This window comes from Centroberyx affinis, unplaced genomic scaffold, assembly GCF_046629955.1.
Source record: "Centroberyx affinis isolate AG114_WGS23_722 - 3 ecotype Tasmania unplaced genomic scaffold, CSIRO-AGI_Caff_v1 ptg001679l_1, whole genome shotgun sequence".
Taxonomy (NCBI): Eukaryota; Metazoa; Chordata; class Actinopteri; order Beryciformes; family Berycidae; genus Centroberyx; species Centroberyx affinis.
Window position 1 is genome coordinate 366,033 of NW_027280099.1, and position 18,883 is coordinate 384,915.

Genomic DNA, 18,883 nt, shown 5'->3' on the forward strand with positions numbered 1-18,883 from the left:
AACACAGTCCCATTGAGTATTGCAGTTTCCATAGCAACAGAGATAGAGTGATGGAGAGTGGGGGGTGAGACAGAGAGAGAAAGAGAGAGAGAGTGTTGAACCAAAGCAGTAGGTAAGGTCAGAGTGGAGATCGTGCTTGTGTGCACGTGCGTGCACATGTGTGTGTGTGTGTGTGTGTGTGTGTGTGTGTGTTTGTGTGTGTGTGTGTGTGTGGACAAGGAGAAAGGGAGAACACAGAAAAGAGAGAGAGAGGGAGGGTGGTGCATTTTCCTTGTTTTATTTTTTCTAGTGCACACATTCATTCATAGATTAATTCCCTCCCTCCCTCCCTCTCTCCGTCTCTCTCTCCCTCTCCCAGGTGGAGGGACAATGATGCTCGCTGCCTGACTATCTCATTATCATTCCCCCTCCCCCTCTGTCCATCTTCCACCACAGCTAAATAAGCCAACCACCAGCGAGCTCCTCACTCTGTTACAGAGTGAGGATTTGAAGATTGCAGCCTCACATTTGTAATCAGATGTAGGAGGGGATTATCTCAAGGTCTCCTCCATCTTGTGCATGGCTCGAGGTTAGACAGAGAAAGGAGGAAAAGAAAAGGAGACTGCAGAGGAGAGCGGAGAGTGAGAGAGGATACAGTAGTGAATGGAGTGTAGTTGAGGAGAGAGAAAGAAAGAAAGAGAGGAGGTCACCTGTGGATGTAAGGAGGAGGAGGCCGAACATTCTCCAGGGAGCTGCACCCATCACCAGACCCTGACAGAGGGAGAGAGGACACCTTCAAAACCAAGCAGCTCATTGGAAAAGGTAAGCTGGCTGCTAAAAAATGTTTAAATCCCCTGTTTCAGAGGTGCTGGATGGGAAACACTTGATTTGTCTAGGTGTGTGTGCATGCATACATTTGTTATGTACATCTTATTGTGCAAATGTATGTGTGTGTGTGTGTGTCTGTGTGTGTGTGTGTGCACCGATTCAGAAGGGTATGTGTAACGTATAAGAGTACATAATGTATACAGTATTCCCTCTGGATTCTTCCATAGGCTACTTGAAGTCTACTATAAGCAAAAGATGAATATCCTTTATATGACTATACTGTCGGGATTCTTGAATGCGAATCACTTTGGTTATTTCAAAGGGAGAAAAGTAATTGACTGGAATAGTTGTATTTTCAAACAACCACCTTAGAGGGTTAACTGCATAGTGACATTGGGAACAGTCTTTCTGTGCCCTTTTCTTACTGCCTCCACATTGCCCAACCAGAGGATGGAAGCGTGCCAACACCAGTAACAAACCGTGTAGAAATTGGTTGATTTTGAGTCCATCAATGAAAAGAGCAGCTTGGCTGTTCACCTCTGTCATGGTATACCAAGGTAAACAAAATATACATACGTTACTCCTTTGATCATAAACAGTTTTATTTGTGGACAGGAACAACTAATTGTCCACAGATTCACAGATCCCATCTCTGACACTTTTTCAGCTGCTGTCAAGTTCTCCCATTCATTTTTCCATTTTCCAGTATCCCATTTATTAATCAGAGCAGCCTCAGAAAGGATTACTTAATATCATCATACAACAGAGAATTGTCTCTCGTTTCCAACTTTTGGAGAGACTTTTGCATGGTCATTAATCTATATGTGCTACTACTACTACCATGACTACTATGACTACTACTACTACGACTACTACTAAAAAACAATAGGGTTCCAACACTTCATGCTTGGACCACTAATCAACTAGCTTTTGACTGAGTAGGTACCCTTCCAAGACCAATGTCAACAATTGAGAAAATGCTTTCTGGTGAAACTATATGAGTGTGAAAATGAGAACGTAAACAACCATTTTAAAGGATAATTCCAGTCATGTTCAACTTGGGCTTTATTTTCATAGTTTTTGCCACCATGATGATTGATTGTGTTCAAAATTTCAGCACTTATTTCACTGTATAGCTTTAAATATCTCCACTTCACTGGGAGCACTGCTCTCCAATACAGGGCCAAAACAGTCTCTAACAGTTGAACCCAAAAATTGAATAAAACAGGCCCTTTCAACAAAACATCACTAACACTGCAGTTACGTGTCTTTAAATAGCTGTGATTGAACAATTACAACACAACATTTCCGTTAAAATAGTCCTTTGCTGGCTGCCATTCTTTTGATGCATTCAGTCATATCAGAAGAAGCAGAAGAATGTAATTTCAGTGCTTCAGCTTGAAAGTATTCTCATGTCCAATGAACCCATTAAGAAGGCAAAGTCAGATATGTCGGAGCCATGTGCATGAGCGTTAATTAGATGTTTTCATAAATTGTGATTGATAAATGTGTCAACTCTTTCCTTCTTCGACCACTGCTATGAAAGTAAGCAAATGTTTACTTCACAAGAGCTTATTCTGTTGGGTAACTTCTATTTGTTCAGTGGCCATAGGCCCTTTTCACATCGTCATGGTAACAACTTCCACATTGAGAAACAGGTGCATTACAACTTCCTGTTGTCAGCTCTGGCCTTCACTAAATTGCTCCACAACCTGCCCAAAATGAAAGTACAAAGACTATTTTTGTTGACTCCTGGATCTAAACTAGAGTTCTTCGACTGAAGTAGTCTCTCTCTCTGGTAGCAACGTATCCAAACTCTGTGCGGTTGACCTGAAATCTATTGACACTGAAAACCACAAATCATGGTTGAGGGGGCAGGACTTTAAGCCACAGTGTCATCTCAGCATGTAAAGCATCCAAGCATCCAAAAAAAACCAAAAAGTTTACACCGACACCATCACAAAATAAAAAGTTGGTCAGTGTATAGAAATTGATCTAAATCGGTCTCTAATGCACCTTATGCACATCACATCACATCTGTCATTTGAAGATGCACAGTAGGCCAGTAACACAGAGTCTCCAATTGTAAAACAAGTGAAATTTAAAATTCCACAATTTGCTTCAAACTCGCCTGCATGTTAATAACAGGATTTGTAAACAGTAACCTGATGATGTTTTCTGCTGCCCTACAAACTTAAACAGTAAGCAAAAGACGTGATTTCAACGTCGCGTCTATGCTTTAGCTCTCATATAGCCCAGGATCATTACGGCTATGTATAGACCTATTTTAGACCAAGCAGTAAATACATTATTACAATGAATAAACATCTGTAAATACCAAAAATATGCACCAGAGAAGTCCTGTAGACTAGCCTACAAGATACTTATCTGAGCACAAGAAGTAATTTCAACATTGCGTCTATGCGTAGCTCTCATATAGCCTAGGATAATTATGTCTATGTATAGACATCTAATAAACTTTCACTTTTCAACCCCATTTAATCTTAATTTAGCCTAGACGGCTATGGCCATTTAGACGTGTTTTAAACGTCTAATCAACATAAAATTGCTCAGTGGGTAGGTAACATTATTACATTGTCGTATTTAAGTAACGTTGGTGACTATTCACTGCAACAATAGCGGAAATATAGGGGCGTTTACCCGCTAAGACTTCCCCGCGGCCTCATTCTATTTCCCGCACAAGATTTCTATCCATTGCCCCAGAAGCTCGTGCAATGCTCTCGCTTTGTGTCACGAAAGCTTCTGGGTTTCTCAGGTTATGCCTAAAGTTACCTCTTTGCAAAAATACATTTGCCACAGGAAGTTGTAATGCACCATTTTCTCAAAATGGAAGCTGTAACAATGACGGTGTTAAAAGGGCCTATTAAGGGTGCCTTTCTAGCACTGTACCAACTTTGGGGCTGAAGGTGTTACATGAATCTGTTTGGAACTTATATGCCTTTTTGTGAAAACTACACCCACTGCCATGCCCCCCTTTGGCCAATTGGTGAGATAATCACTAATTCCTTGCCCCATGACCAACCTTTCCACAAACTTTTGTGCAAATCCATTCATAACGTTTTGAGATACCCTGCTAACCGACGGAATCGTTTCAGACACATTTATCTATCAAAATGTATGAAAACACCCAAAACATTAGCTAGTAAACCAAAGACTAAAAAATTACTGTCTGTGTCATTACTAAGGTAGGACGTGTTTTACTCATTGGAACGTCGACATCCAAAACCATTTGTATTTGTATTTAATTCAAAATCAACCATAAACAAATTACAACAAATACTGTTTTTCTTAAGTATGGTTGATTGTTTTAGTATGAATATAACTGAAAGTTTGGATTTTTAATATCTTGGACTACGGACATCTGTGGATTCCTTACTATGTTGGCAGCTTGTGAAAATTTTTATAATTTGTGATGCTAGTTGGGAGATATCAGAGCCTGCAAAAAATTCCCACATATCGTACTTGTAATTACCACTAGAGCACAGACGTGAATGTGTTCTCCCAGTCAGCAGTTCGTATTTACAGAAAAACTGCAGCATCAGAGCACTTAAATGGTCTACTTGCCATCTAGCTCATGCTTGTTATAATAATATATCTAATACCATAATATACGCAAGTTTCAGGCCATGGATAATTGGAAATCAGGTCCCATTGCAGTGTGAATGTTATTGTTTTGAAAGGACATATTTTAATCGCTTTTGCTTGCTTTGGCCCTACAGTGTGTAAAGGAGAGCAGTGGTCCCTGCGAACAGGAGGTATGTAAAGTCAATCGTCATGATGGCAAAAACTAGGAAAATAAGGTCCAGGTTGGAAATGAATGGAATTATTCTTTAATGGTGTTATCAATTATTTCCGGTCAATTTCCATTTGCACAAATGTATCCCCTACTTTTGAATGAGCAAGATAGGCTACATCACCTTGGTAACGCTTTATTTTACAGCCCGCTAATTACGGTATAACTAGTTACTAGTACTAGTAATTATGTAGTTACAGGGTAACAAAACAAGAAGTTTGGGAATTATGGGGTAACAATTTTGTAATTATGAGAGATTTATAAGGTAGTTATGGTGTAACTATTTTCACAATTACTGCATACTTAAAAAATAATTACAGGGTACAGTAACGTGATTTTCTGTTAAACTATTTACTATGGGGACACCTTGTACTCCATAACTACAGGGAACAAGATGGGAACCAGCACTGCTTTATTTTACAGCCCGCACACCTTGTACTTACTCCATAACTACAGGGAACGAGGGGAACAAGCACTGCTTTATTTTACAGTCCACACACCTTGTACTTACTCCATAACAGGCGAACAAGCACCGATAACAATTCTTTTGTCCCCCGTAATTACATTATTGTACCCTGTAATTATTTTTTAAGTATGTGGTAATTATGAAAATAGTTACACCATAACTACCTGATAAGTCAAACAAAATTGTTACCCCTTAATTTCTGCACTTCTTGTTTTGTTATCCTGTAACTACAACATTGTTATTTTATTAGTAGCCCCATAATTACAAACAAAAGTTGCACTGTAATTAGTGGGCTTTAAATGGTGTTTGGCCTTTAGGAAATAGCAAAAGTCCCACATTGGGCCTCATGCAAGAACATTTTCGTATTCTTATCTTAAATTTCTCTTACTTTTTTCGTGAGGTGGACTCGTACGAGTGTGCCACGTCAGATTCACCAAACGCTCGTATCTTCAGAAAACTGTCTTAAATGACCTGCGTAAATATGATGAATTCCACCTGTTCTAAATGAACGTGCGTTCATGAGCATTGTGAATTTGCATAATTGAGGCCCCAATAATGCCATATAAGGTTAGGCGTCCAGCCCATATGTCATGAAGCTTCATTCATAAAAATGACACGGAAGACTGGACAGTGTTTCCCCTATAATTGTACAGGCCTGGCGGGCCACCAGGCCAACGAGAACCCCCGCCAGGCCAAAAAAATCTTTTTTTTGATGCCAAAAATAACGCCAAATATCCATTCATTCGGAAATCAATAATCATTTGCGTTTGGGAGCCTCTGTGTGGCGCTGTTCCGAAACGTGAGTCAACCTCTGTGTCGTTGCCTGGGAAACTCTTGATGCGAGTGCCACTGCTATCACACCGTGTCCTAACTGAATGCGACGCAAGCGAGCTGTGGCGATCTGCAGTTTCAATAAAATTTTTATTTTGGTTTTGGAGCACCTTTTTACACACCTACTTATCCACCCAATCAATAGCCAGCATTCACGTCTCCTGTTCCCGTCCAACCCACTCCCTTCCAAGTAACTATGGTGTAGCCAAAAGCTAAGATGGTGACTCACCACAGGGAAGAAGCAGAGACAGTGTCCGCGCCCTTGCACCGAGTTTAGTCCGCGATCGCCGTAGCCGCTCATCCTACGAAGCCGAAAAACGGGATTACATGCCATCCACATCACCGCTAAAGCACCGTCTTCTCAGCTGCACTGGCCTCTCAACTCCGTGCTGGCTGAATAAAGAGAAGCCCCTGACTGCAGTGCGCAGATCGGGGCGGTGCTCAATGTGGGCGGATTCAAATGCGAGGCTGTGCTCAATGTGGGCGGAGTCAAACGCGGGGCTGTGCTCAATGCAGGCGGATTCAAATGCGAGGCTGTGCTCAATGTGGGCGGAGTCAAACGCGGGGCTGTGCTCAATGTGGGCGGAGTCAAACGCGGCGCCGTGCTCAATCCCCGGCGCAATCACCCAAAGCTAACATAAGCATGGCTAACGTTAGCTAGAGACATGCATGGACCATGGATGTATTAAGCTATGTATGGCCAAGCATTAGGTAACTAACACAGCCAGCACTGTAGAAAAGTTAGCTATGTTAGCTCCCAGGCGGGTGCTAAAGTTCGTAGCATGCATAATCTTTCACTGACCATGGGATAGGCTAAAGCTAGAGAACGGCTCAATATCTGCATGTCCCAGAGGAAGTTGTGGCTATTCAGAAGGTTAATGTTTTGGCATAGAGCTGATTAGATCCGCCCCCAGTAACTGAATTTAATTCCAATAACCAACCAGTATCATGTTCAATTTCCCACGTTTATAACAAACCAATTTTCATGAAAATCGGTTCAGAATTAAGCGAGTTACAGTCGATTTTGTAGAGAAGTCTGCATCTCTCAATACACGTTGCATTTGTTTACTAGCGGATCTTGACCGCCCCAATATGGCGGACGCTCAGACACATAGCGGCGACATACAGCAGTGGCCGTGCTCAACGTGGGCGGAGTCAAACGTTTGACTCCGCCCACATTGAGCACAGCCCCAATCTGCACACTGCAGTCAGGGGTACTTGGAATAAAGTGACGTGACCTAGGGCACGTTCAATCTGAAAACAGTGTGCACCGTTTTGCAACGATTTCCAGGTTGAACGTCATGTTTCCTCGAAACGGTGTGAAACGGGCTTTGAGGTACGTTGTCTCTAGTTTGGTGGGTGTGTCAGAGGTGTTACCCAATCAGCAGCGACGTGTATATAAACCCCACCGTATTAAAAAGGCAGTGCGCACAGACATATTTGACATGTAAGATATATTTGTATCTTTTGCTATTGTATGTACCATTGTGGAGTGACACTTTCATAAACTTTTCTACTCCACTCTACTCCTCTAAATATATAATGGTAAATATTACAATATCATATCACAGCAACAGTGATCAGCAATAATGATAGGCCTAATACTCATAATAAAATAATTAGCTCATATAGATGGTAACACAGTCTGAAGGTAAGAAGTGGATTATCCTTCACCTGAAGGATAAAGGCAAACCTGAAATGTTTGCCTTGTCATCCTGAAATGCAAATGAGGCAAATGTTGGATCACTGTAATTAGGAAGCACAGTTTCCACAAACCCCTTCACTCCATTGGGATGTTCTCTGCTATTCTGGACGGCAAGGGCAGTGACTTTAACATCGAGCATATTTTGCAGTATTAAACACGTATTTTCCCAACCAGAGGCTATAGCCTTCTCGTCTCTCCTAGCCCGACGCCTCATCCTCCTTAAATGGAAATCAACAGCACCCCCATCTCACACACAACGGGTTAGGGATGTCATGTCTCACCTCAAGCTGGAGAAGTTAAAGTATACCACACGTGGCTCCTCTCAGAGGTTCTACAAGATATGGCAACCATTTCTGAGTTACTTTGAGAAAGAGTTTGCCTCTAGCAATCTAGGGTAGTATTTAAAGAACGCAAAGAATGGCCGCCTCAGCTGCCATAGTTGCAACGCTTGCGCGGTTTCCGTTTAAATAAACGTTTTGCTACGCTTTGTCGGGGCTGAACGCAGGGCTAGACTTGAAGTAACTCCAGTTTGGCCAGAGCTTTCATCAAAGCTGGTTTATTTTGGGGATTACTTGTGAAGATTTATTTTTGTATTCTAAAGGAACTTGCATCTATTTTATTTTTGGTCATAAAGAAATTCTGGAGTGGAATTACTTTTTTGTTGAGCTTTGAACTCTTTTCTTTAACTGTCTTGAACTAAAGAATATTCTAATACAAATGGTGGACAGTATCATACTCCTTGTGTGTGCGTGGTGATTTTGTTTAAAGAATATTCATTTTGTCTATGGTTGCTGGTTTCAATTGTTACACAGGTTTTCCAGGGTTCATGACATGTTTGATAATTTCATGGGTCCATTGTGGGAGGTTTTGACTCTTGACAGGCTGCAAGGAGAGCACTTGGGGGCCCGCATGAAGATTTCAATAAATTAGCCTCCTGTGGCAAAATTTCCATATCATGATGCCATGGTGAAATTTTTCTCTAAGCCAAGCCAGCAATGAATCATGCACACTGTGTTCATGATGTGCTAATGTTTTGCAAAGGTCATAGGTTACACAGCTTATTTGTATGCAATAAATGCAGCTTATTAAGTCATCCTCTCCTTGTGATCACTTTGTTTTAAGTCTTGAACATACCGAGCAAACAAAAATCTGAACGCAAATATAAATTGCAGACCCCCTGCTGCGCCATCTGACCGAAGCCAACTGCGCCAATATGCCATCCCGCGCGCCTCGTCTGTTTAGGTTTTTTTCGGTGCATATCACCAGGCCTGAAAAAAATTCTAGGGGAAACACTCCTAAGGAGAAGTCTACCAGCTCTGAGATTGAAGACCTACTATCAGAAATACGTCAACCAAAGAATAACATTGAATATAATTCAATAGTGGAATCAAAGGTCCTGCTAAAGCCAAGGAATGGGTAAAAATTACTTGTGCTGTTAATGCAGTGTTGTCTGTTGTGCGTTCCCTTACGGAAAACAACTGGGCTATAGTAGCCTATTCCTATAGCCTCCATTTTAGACTAATACTAAATAAATATCACAGCAAATCTATAATTCCCTATAAGAACATTATAGTGATATACAGAAGCCCCAAAAACATGATAAGGTTACTATAAACTCACTATTGAGTACCACAGACACTCCATAAAGTCCGTATCGGAGTATTATAGGAATATTATAGGACTATTATAGACTATTATATGTTATCGTTAGGGCACCGTCACAGAAATAAAAAAAAAAAAAAGAAATGGCTCGACATGAAATTAGATGCAAAAAGCAAGGGCGATCCATGACTGCAACAGGAGGGGGCCAAGAGGAATTCTCTGTTACACACACTGATGAGAGAATACCTGCTGTAATTGGCAATATGGCAGTGTCGGGTGTTCAGGAGGATGTCACCCTGGACAGCGACTTGCAAGCTGCTGCAGCATGTGATGATATAGGCGTATGCATGACTCTAATGGTAAGACCTAAAACCATTTCTCTATTTAAAATTTAGATTCACCCGCACTTACCCACATTAATACATACAATCTAAACTTGCCTTTGTCTCACTTGGGTGTTTGTCAATTAACCTGGTAATCATTAATGTTTTTATGTTTCCTCTTTGTATTTAGCACATTTATAGGCTACTATGTAACCTGCAGGGATATTTTTGAGATTCTATGCGGCTCTGGTAAAAATAGATTATGTACCTTCTTTTGAAAAAGCCAACCGTGCTCCCTTGCTATTTTTTCCTGTGACTATAACCGCTGTCAAACAGGATAATCTCAACAAGATTAAACATTACAAAGTGTAATTTGTATATTTACACTCACAATTTCTTCAAAGTAATGAAAGAGATACAATCCAATAGTCAACAACAAAGTTTTTTTGCTTTGGAGAACGGCAGGTTAATTGTACATGACTCGTACGACAGGTCTGGACCACTCGTAAATTTTGTTAGTACCTAAGAGAAAACTCCAAAATTACATCTGAATACAGCTAATCCCCTTTATATCGTACAGAAGCCCTTATGTACCACACTGTAGTCGAGAGCCAACATGAGAGCAGTTGGAAAGATAAGAAACTGGCTTGGGGCTGAGTGGGTTGGAATGGAATGAAGTTGGAGAGTCTTTGTAGAGCATTAGACCCTCAGGGAGAAGATGGTTAACTTGTGATGCAACACTGCTTCATCTTCATCTGTGACGTGGTGGTAAGGAAGGCTGAAGCCAACAACGTCACCTTGGGAATTTCACCCAAGGAGATAACACAATAAGTACTAGTTTATTACAATAGCACAAAATACAGGATCTTTTAGTTTAAAACTACTTCCAGTCTCTGAATAAAAACTAGAATAGGAAGATAGGAACTACAATTATTAAAACTACATGGTAGACAAACTACTAGAGTGGGCCAAGGCCGCTGAAGGGAGGTAGACTAGGAGGGCAGGTGCCTAGGGGGTGCAATACTCACCACAAGTGCAACCACAGCAAAACCAAGCTTACAAGGTGCCCAGTGTTCGTACTCAGCATGCAGTGAAGGGACCTCACCAGGGTGACTAACCGCCCACCAGGGCAGCACTAGGGGGAAATATTAGTTATACCAGTTGGTTTACAGACAACTCAGTTACAAGGTGTGCAAAGGCAAGCAGCACTGTAAACACCCTCCAAAGCTAAGAAAACAAATCCAGCTCAGGCAAAACAGCAGCGGTGGCAGGGACCTATAAAGAGACATACCATTATAATGTGTGTGTCTCTCTTCGACCCTTCCATCTGCCCAGGGAGTTTCCTCAAATTTTCCTCACTGTGGTATATATACACCCAAAGGCAAATTTTAATAAGGCATCAGAGGTTATCATTAACCTCTCACAGAAACTTGAGTCACTCTCTCCTGATGCACCCAAGTTTATTCCTGGGGATTTTAATAACTGCTCTGTTAAAAAGTGCCTGCGCACTTACTATCAGTATGTTGACTGCCCCACCAGGAAAAATAAGACCTTAGACATGTGTTATGGAACTGTCAAAGACGCCTACACAGCATCCCTGCTCCCACCATTAGGAGCGTCTGACCACAGTATGGTCTATCTCCGCCCTGTCTATCAGAGGCTACTAGAGAGGGAGAAACCTCAAAAAAGGGATGTCAAAGTGTGGAACAATGATAGCATAATGGCTCTGCAGGGATGTTTCAACTGCACATTATGGGAGGTCCTTAATAGCCCTGATATTAATGATCAGGTTATGGCAGTGTCTGATTATATCAATTTCTGTGTAGACTCTGTGATACCTACTAAGACCTTTAAAGTTTATCCTAATGATAAGCCGTGGGTGTCTAACAAATTAAAGAAACTTATAATTCAGAGGAAAAAAGCTTACAGAAACCAAGATGAAACAGCTAGAAGGGACACACAGAGACAAATAAAAAGACAAATACAGCTACAAACAAAAGTTAGAGGCCTCTCTGGCTTCCGGCAATCCCAGAGAGGCATGGCAGAGAATTAAAACCATGACCAATGTTCCACACAAGGGCAGGAGAAAACCTACCCTTGTCCTGAATGGTAGTGAGGAACTGGAGATGGCAAACCGGCTCAATACCTTCTTCTGTCGCTTTGAGAGTGGCAGCAGTGCTGAGGCTGCCACTGTGATGACCCCCCTTCCCCCCCTTACACCCAACTTTACTATCAAGGAATCAGAAGTCCTTCACCTTTTTAGAGGCTGTAACCCACGAAAAAGCCCAGGCCCTGACAATATTTGTGGAAGTGTTTTAAAGCACTGTGCTGAACAGCTAGCACCAGTGTTTACTGACATTTTTAGGTCCTCCTTTAATCTTCACAAAGTCCCTACTAGGGTAGGGACTTTGTGAAGATTAAAGGAGGACCTAAAAACATCTATAATTGTTCCCGTGCCAAAAATTCTCAGACCCATAGGGCCCAATGACTTCCGTCCAATAGCACTGACATCGCTGGTCATGAAGTGCTTTGAGTGTCTAGTGAAGAAATACATTGTATCACAAACACAGCACCTCACGGACCCCTTGCAATTTGCATATCAAGCCTCTAGAGGGGTGGAAGATGCAATCCTGACTCTATTGCATTTATTGCACACTCACCTTGAGAAACCAAAGACTCATGCTAAGATTTTATTTGTGGACTTTTCATCCGCTTTCAACACTATTCAACCCAGTATTTTAGCAGATATATTGGCCACAGAATTTTCCCTTGAAGCTGGCTTGATTTCATGGATTGTTGATTTTCTTAGCTGTAAAATCCAGCAGGTCAGAGTAGGTACGTCACTCTCTGACAAAATGACCACCTGCACAGCTTCCCCTCAGGGATGTGTTTTATCATCTTTATTATTTATTTTATACACCAACTCTTGTACTAGCACTTTCCCTAACAGACACTTTATTAAGTACGCAGATGATACTGCCTTGGTGAGCCTCCTATATGATGGGGAGGAGGAGCATGGGCCAGTTCTTGACTACTTCCTAAATTGGTGTGAGAAGTCAAACCTTCTCCTGAACACCTCTAAAACAAAGGAAATGTCCATTGATTTTAGAAGGCTGCAATCCTCTAACCCTACTTTTATAAATGGGGAGCCAATACAATCTGTTATAGATTACAAGTACCTAGGTATTGTGCTCAACCATAAACTTAAATGGGACCTGTGGACTGACCTCATAAGTACTAAGACACAACAAAGAATGTACTTTCTAAAACTGCTATCTTTTAATGTCCACAACAAAATGCTCCAAATGTTCTACTAAATTGCACTGTAAGTGTAGTATATACTACCAAATCCTTTGTATTGTTTGAGCTGCACTAGACCTACTCTGTTTTAAGATTGGTGTATACATCTGAGTCTCACTTTAAGAGTCACTAATTATTTATTTCTACCGACTTATGTGACTTATGTCATTTGTCCATCCAAGGTACACAATGGTAGTCGGTTTCGGTGGTGGTGGGGGATGCCCTTTTTTCCCATTTGAGCACTTGCCCCTTTTGAAGTCTGTGCATGGGCCTGTCTGCAATACTATGCCCAGCATTCTTATGCCCAGCCCTCCTCTGTTGTGGCCAAACCAATGACCCACTGACTACTAAGCCTGGCATGGGAGTCTGTGGACAAGAGATAATCACTGCCCGGTCAATTGACCTGAGGCCTGAGATCAAACGCAACATGGGTTTTGCTTTTCTCTGGTTGCTTTGTAGGTCTACATAACAAGTACACCTTTGAGGAGGGGTTGAGTGAAAACCTTATTGTTGTTTTTAACTATTATTTTTCTAGCTTAGATAATAGTAAATAATCAAAGTATATAATCAAGACATAGGGGAAAACATATGACATAGGCTGTGGGTGAGGTTTGAATTGCAAGCATATCATACATTGCCACAACCCTCTGAGTCCACCAGGATAGCTTAAATGCCTTAAATACATCACCCTTGTTAATTATTTGATAGATTACATCTGGAGGAAAAAACCCTCTAAACACCCTCTAAACACCAATTTGACTCAACTGTAAAAAAAAAAAAAAAAAAGGTTGACTCAACAGAGCTGTGGAGCTATGAAACTGCTGGTGAGATGGTCCATGTTGTAATAGTTCTTAATAGTTCTAAAGTACTCCCCACCTGCACCATGGAAATAGGTCATTTCTTAAGTCCATGAAGCAATTTTGAACAAAATGACAAGGTTCATGGGGTTTTCATTACGTGCTTTGTGTGTTGCTTGTGATGATGACGTGTGAAACACCCACACTTAATGCTTTGTGCTTCTTCTTAAAGGTCTTCCATGGCAGAGGGTGGGCGTCCCATGTCAGAACTGTACCCACCAGGGGGAGCTGTCTCCTCTGATTCTGCCCTCTCTGATAAGCCCCTCCTGCCCGCCTCCAAGAGCTCTGTGGAGGTGCTGACATCTTCTAGAAAGACACATCTTCCAGAAGGACCAGGTCACATCTGCCAGGAGGACCTAAAGGAGGCCACCAGTGAGACCTCTAAAGAACAGCCAGTACCTTGTCCTACCAGAGAACCTGACAACAATAGTCAGAGGGACAGTGGAGAGCCTGGTGAACAGGTAGTTGGGCCGACCCTCAAAAACAATGTCTCAGGACACCCACGTGAACACTGTGCACCCCAGAGGACTTTGGTACGCCCCCACAGCATAGCTGAGCCTTACATACTTTCACATCACCATGAGGACACGGTGAGGGTTATCAATCACAGCCCCCAAGCTGGCAGAAGGATTTTACAGAGACTACATCCAGCCTCCTTCTCTGTTCAAAGGAGTCACTCAGATACTCTGCCTCTGGTTAAACAGGGATCTGTTCCCCAGCCTCCACATAGCGAGACCTATGGGCTTGCTTACCATGGGAGAGATTACAATATCCAAGAGGCTCAGGGTCACTCCATCTTAGCCTGCAAGCAGCCCATGCAGCTGCAGCACAGCAACATCGTCACCACCACTTGCAGAGGGGCCAACAACGGAGGAAAAAGTCCACCACAGCAGCCTCAGGGCAGGTGTATGCACATTTGTGCCCCCAGGGTTGCAAACAAAGTGGAAGATTTAGAAGGAGAGGGCCATCATCACCCAAAATGTGAGGAAGCACTCTGCTATGGCTCTTACATTCACCACAGCAATCTTGAGGACACATTTGCTGCCTATTGCCACCCCCAACCCATCCCAGCCCCTGCGCAGCTGCTGCCACGCCTAGCAGGCATAGAGGCTGGCTGCAGGGTCCAGCGTGCAGTGCTACCTCAGTCAGCGACAAACCTCCTCACCCTGCCTCGCCTCGTTTCCTCTGTCAGTGAGACAGGCCTGGATGCCAAATGTCTGCTGCGCTGCTGCAACCTCAACTGCTCTTGGATCAACTCCTTCCCACCTGGTGATGGGCCACAATCCCAGCAGCACGGTGGGGGAGAAGAGTGCTACAGCAGCCCCATCTGCAGAACCACCACCAGGGACATGGGAACTATGACAGCCCACAAAGAGTTGAGGGATATTGGAGTGCAGACAAGCCAGACTGTCTCAGAGGCTGACCCCCTCCATCTGCCACCCCATGTGTTTCCCAAGATCTGTCTAGTGGAGGAGAACGGGAGTGAGACCACCTGCAACCAGAGTACAACCACAGAGGCTGATGGTGGCAGCAGGCAGGGCGGTGCTCAGAAGTCCCCCGTGAAAGAGGTTAAGTGGGATGCGGAGGGGATGACATGGGAGGTGTATGGGGCCTCTGTGGACCCTGAGGAGCTAGGCCTGGCCATCCAGAGGCACCTGGAACTGCAGATCAAGGAGACAGCAGGTCGCACTGCCAAGCTCTCCCGTCAGGACACAAACACCTCCCGGCAGAGCAGTAACACCGGCCGCCACAGGAAGAGGAGCAGGATGATGGGCTCCATCCGAACCCCAGTCTGCTGTGCTCGCACCACTACTATCGACTGACCGACCAACTGATTGATGGAACGGATTGAACCCGAACACTGTGCTCAATAGTCAACATGGCTACTCATATCCTCAGCCTCAAATGTCTCCCATGTAATAGAATGATCAAGGGATAAAGGGACATATAGAATAATGTGCATGTTAGAAGATTGGCCTGCATACCAGAATCAATGGACAGTTGCACTGCGTTGAAATAATGTCATATAAACTTTAAACATAAACGTTTATGTTATCATTATAATTTGTTCATATAAAGAATCACTAAGGGCAACCATAAGAAAAAGTCTCACTCTCTTGTCTGTGATTCAGTATTTCTGTGTGTTGATTTCAATAGCAGGTCATACAGTATATGTGTGCCTAAGTCCATGAAAAAAATGATCATACATAATCAGTTGATGAAGAGGAACTGAATAATGTGAAATACCTTGTGATATTTGTTTTTGTTTTGCCTCTAGGGAACTGGGGGTATGGTGTGCATGTACTGTGATTTTCAGAGCAAAGGTTCTTTGGTGTTCCCCCTCTACCTCTAAACTGACAACAGCAGCAGCCTCTCACTCAAAGAGTTTTACAGTTGTCCGTGTATATAGAGACAAAGTATGCTTATGGACTGGCAGTTAGTTAGTTTGTCATCGATATTAAGGGATAAAGGGGGAAATCAGGCATTGTTCATCTCAAAAGAGCTGCCAGAATGGCACATACGATGAGCTTTGGACCAAAAAAAAAATCTATGTTATGAAGTCAGCAATTACTGCTAGGAAATGAGATACGGACTCAAAATAAAAAAAATATTATACAATTAAGTATTTTTGATTTGGTGGTCATGACCTTATCGTAACGGGCTGCCATGGTAGAATATATATATGTAGAGAAAAGACTGGCACCAGGAAGCTGGATGATGGAAGATGGATGGTCAAATCCATTTACATTTATTTATATGGGTCAAGCTTTTATTTATTATTTTTTAACTGAGGGTGACAGAATGCTGTTCCGGATCATTCTGGCCCACAACACCAAAGACATGATATAGCCAACTAAAATTAGCTATCTTTCCCGATCTTACCGGCACTAACTCTAACCCTAAGAATTTATATTAAGTTAACGCTACGTCCACAATTCAAGCCCATTAAAAACAGTGAGGTCAGGACAGCTAACCGCCAAGTCATGAGCATACGTTGTCCCTATATACACTGACACTGTAAAACTCTGTGAGACTGCTGTTGCTGTCAGTTAGAGGTATAAGGGGAACAGAACAGAAATTTTATTCTGAAAATCACAGTCCATGCACACCACGCCCCCAGAGAGAAAAAGGAAAAATGAATATTGCTAGGTTTTTCCATTCCTCTTCATCAAATTAATTATGTATGATTGTCAATTTATGGACAACCCGTGCCTATAAACCTTGGGTTTATGAAACCTTCTCAAAATCATTTAAACTCAAAAATACATGGTGGTCAAGCTAAAAACAAGTTTGTTTTTCTTAATTCCTGAAAATTCTACATTTTGTATATACAGTGTTTTCATCCGACAACAGCAACTGTATAACAACTGAATATATTCTTATTTTATGCATTAATGACCTCCTAAAACAGATTACTCAATCTCTGTCCCTCTGTCTCTCTCTCTCTCATGTCTTATGTGAATTCATTGCCAAAAAATATTTTAATTTGTCAACCAGCCAGCGGTTTCAGGGTTTGTGCATGAAATCCAGTCAGTTTTGTGTTGTGTCAGTCCAACATAATTGACAACTGAAAGGACTAACAAACAGTTTAACAAAAAAGTTTAACACCATTGTAACAGTACCACACTAGTACTGTGCTGTATTAATAATGTACTGCCCTGTAGTTTTTAGTGAGTGGTTTGCATCTGTTTTTTGTTTGTTTTTGTTTTTTTTACCTTCAAGTCGGTATTGATACAAGGTGGGAAATATACACTAGCCAAATATTATATATACTGTAGATATATATGTGTTCACATATTGGCTGTGGCTTATAAGATTGTCTACAGTTCTTCTTTTTTCTCTCCGCTAAATGTGTCTGGAGCTCAGAAACTGGAAGTCCCAGAGCAACCATATTGGGAAGGTGGGTTCCTATGCCTCCCCCACAAGGCCAGCCACTCACGTTGGCCAGATGGTGGCACAATAGTGCATATGTTTACGTTTTGGTCCATAACTCCCACACCGTAGGTCCAACTGATGTGAAATGTCAAACTTACGTTGAGGCATTCAAGCTATACAACTTTTCCACTGAATTCCCCCCGTTTTGTGGTTTTTGAAGTTTTTCTGCTTCTTCTTTTTCGTTTTTTCTCCCAATCGGTTAATCAACATGGCCACAATTAACCAACTTGACAAAGTATGTGGGTAAACAGAAGAATGGTCACAACTCATTGACTATATCTCCAAACCTGTGTGTCCAAGAGATTAACCTTGCTTGCTTAATTAAATCAATATTAGCCAATGTCATGCCACAAATGTTCTGGCAAATTCTTGTTAAGCTTGTTAAAGCTAGAGTTTCAAAACTTGTCACATATTCAACGTCACTAACTCAACACCACTTAAATATGACAATGATTAGTCCACAGAGAGTGCTACAATCCCCTTCCAAAGTCTAATTGATTATTGGGGAGCTCTACTAGAGTTGTAAAACCTTTCAATCATAGGCTGCTTAGTTCTTTTTTCCTCAAGGAAACTATCAGAGAAAGTTGAGCCATTGTGAATAACTTGAAAATGATTTACATCAGACTTCTTTAAAATGGCAGAATTTCATATGAAATCTCTTTCCTTTTTTTATCCTGTCTCATACCTATATACCTGTCCACCAATCTTTGTGCATGAGTTAGATGTATTCAGTTTGTCCACCAGCAACCTGTTTGGAATTAAATAGGTTTTCATGTGAAGTTGGCCTACTTGATAGATTTTTATTTAAAGATGTTAAATTCATATCTGTGAATATGCAGAAACAAATGTCACAAATACCAACAAAATTTTATCTTCTGCTTCTGTTTCTTCTGCTTGCTCTTTGCGCTTCAACCCCTACAGTCATTGTTTGCAGCTATATTATCTATTTGAATCCAAAGTCATTATTTTTCAATATAGTTACCATCTAATTGTCATGAAAAAAAACATGTTTCAAACCCTTAGGTTGTGTTCACATTTAGTGTATTTTTCAAAACTGCCACTGCCTTTTCTACATTAAAACACATGTGGAGCAGCCGCAAGGCGCACAAAAGGTGGCCGCTCCTGAAAAAGCACTACGCCGAGCGTCTTTTGGCACAAGCAAGTGCTTTCAAAAGTTGAAAAATGTTCCAACTCTTCAGAAAAGCATTGGGTGACATGAACCACTTTTATCTCAGCCAACCA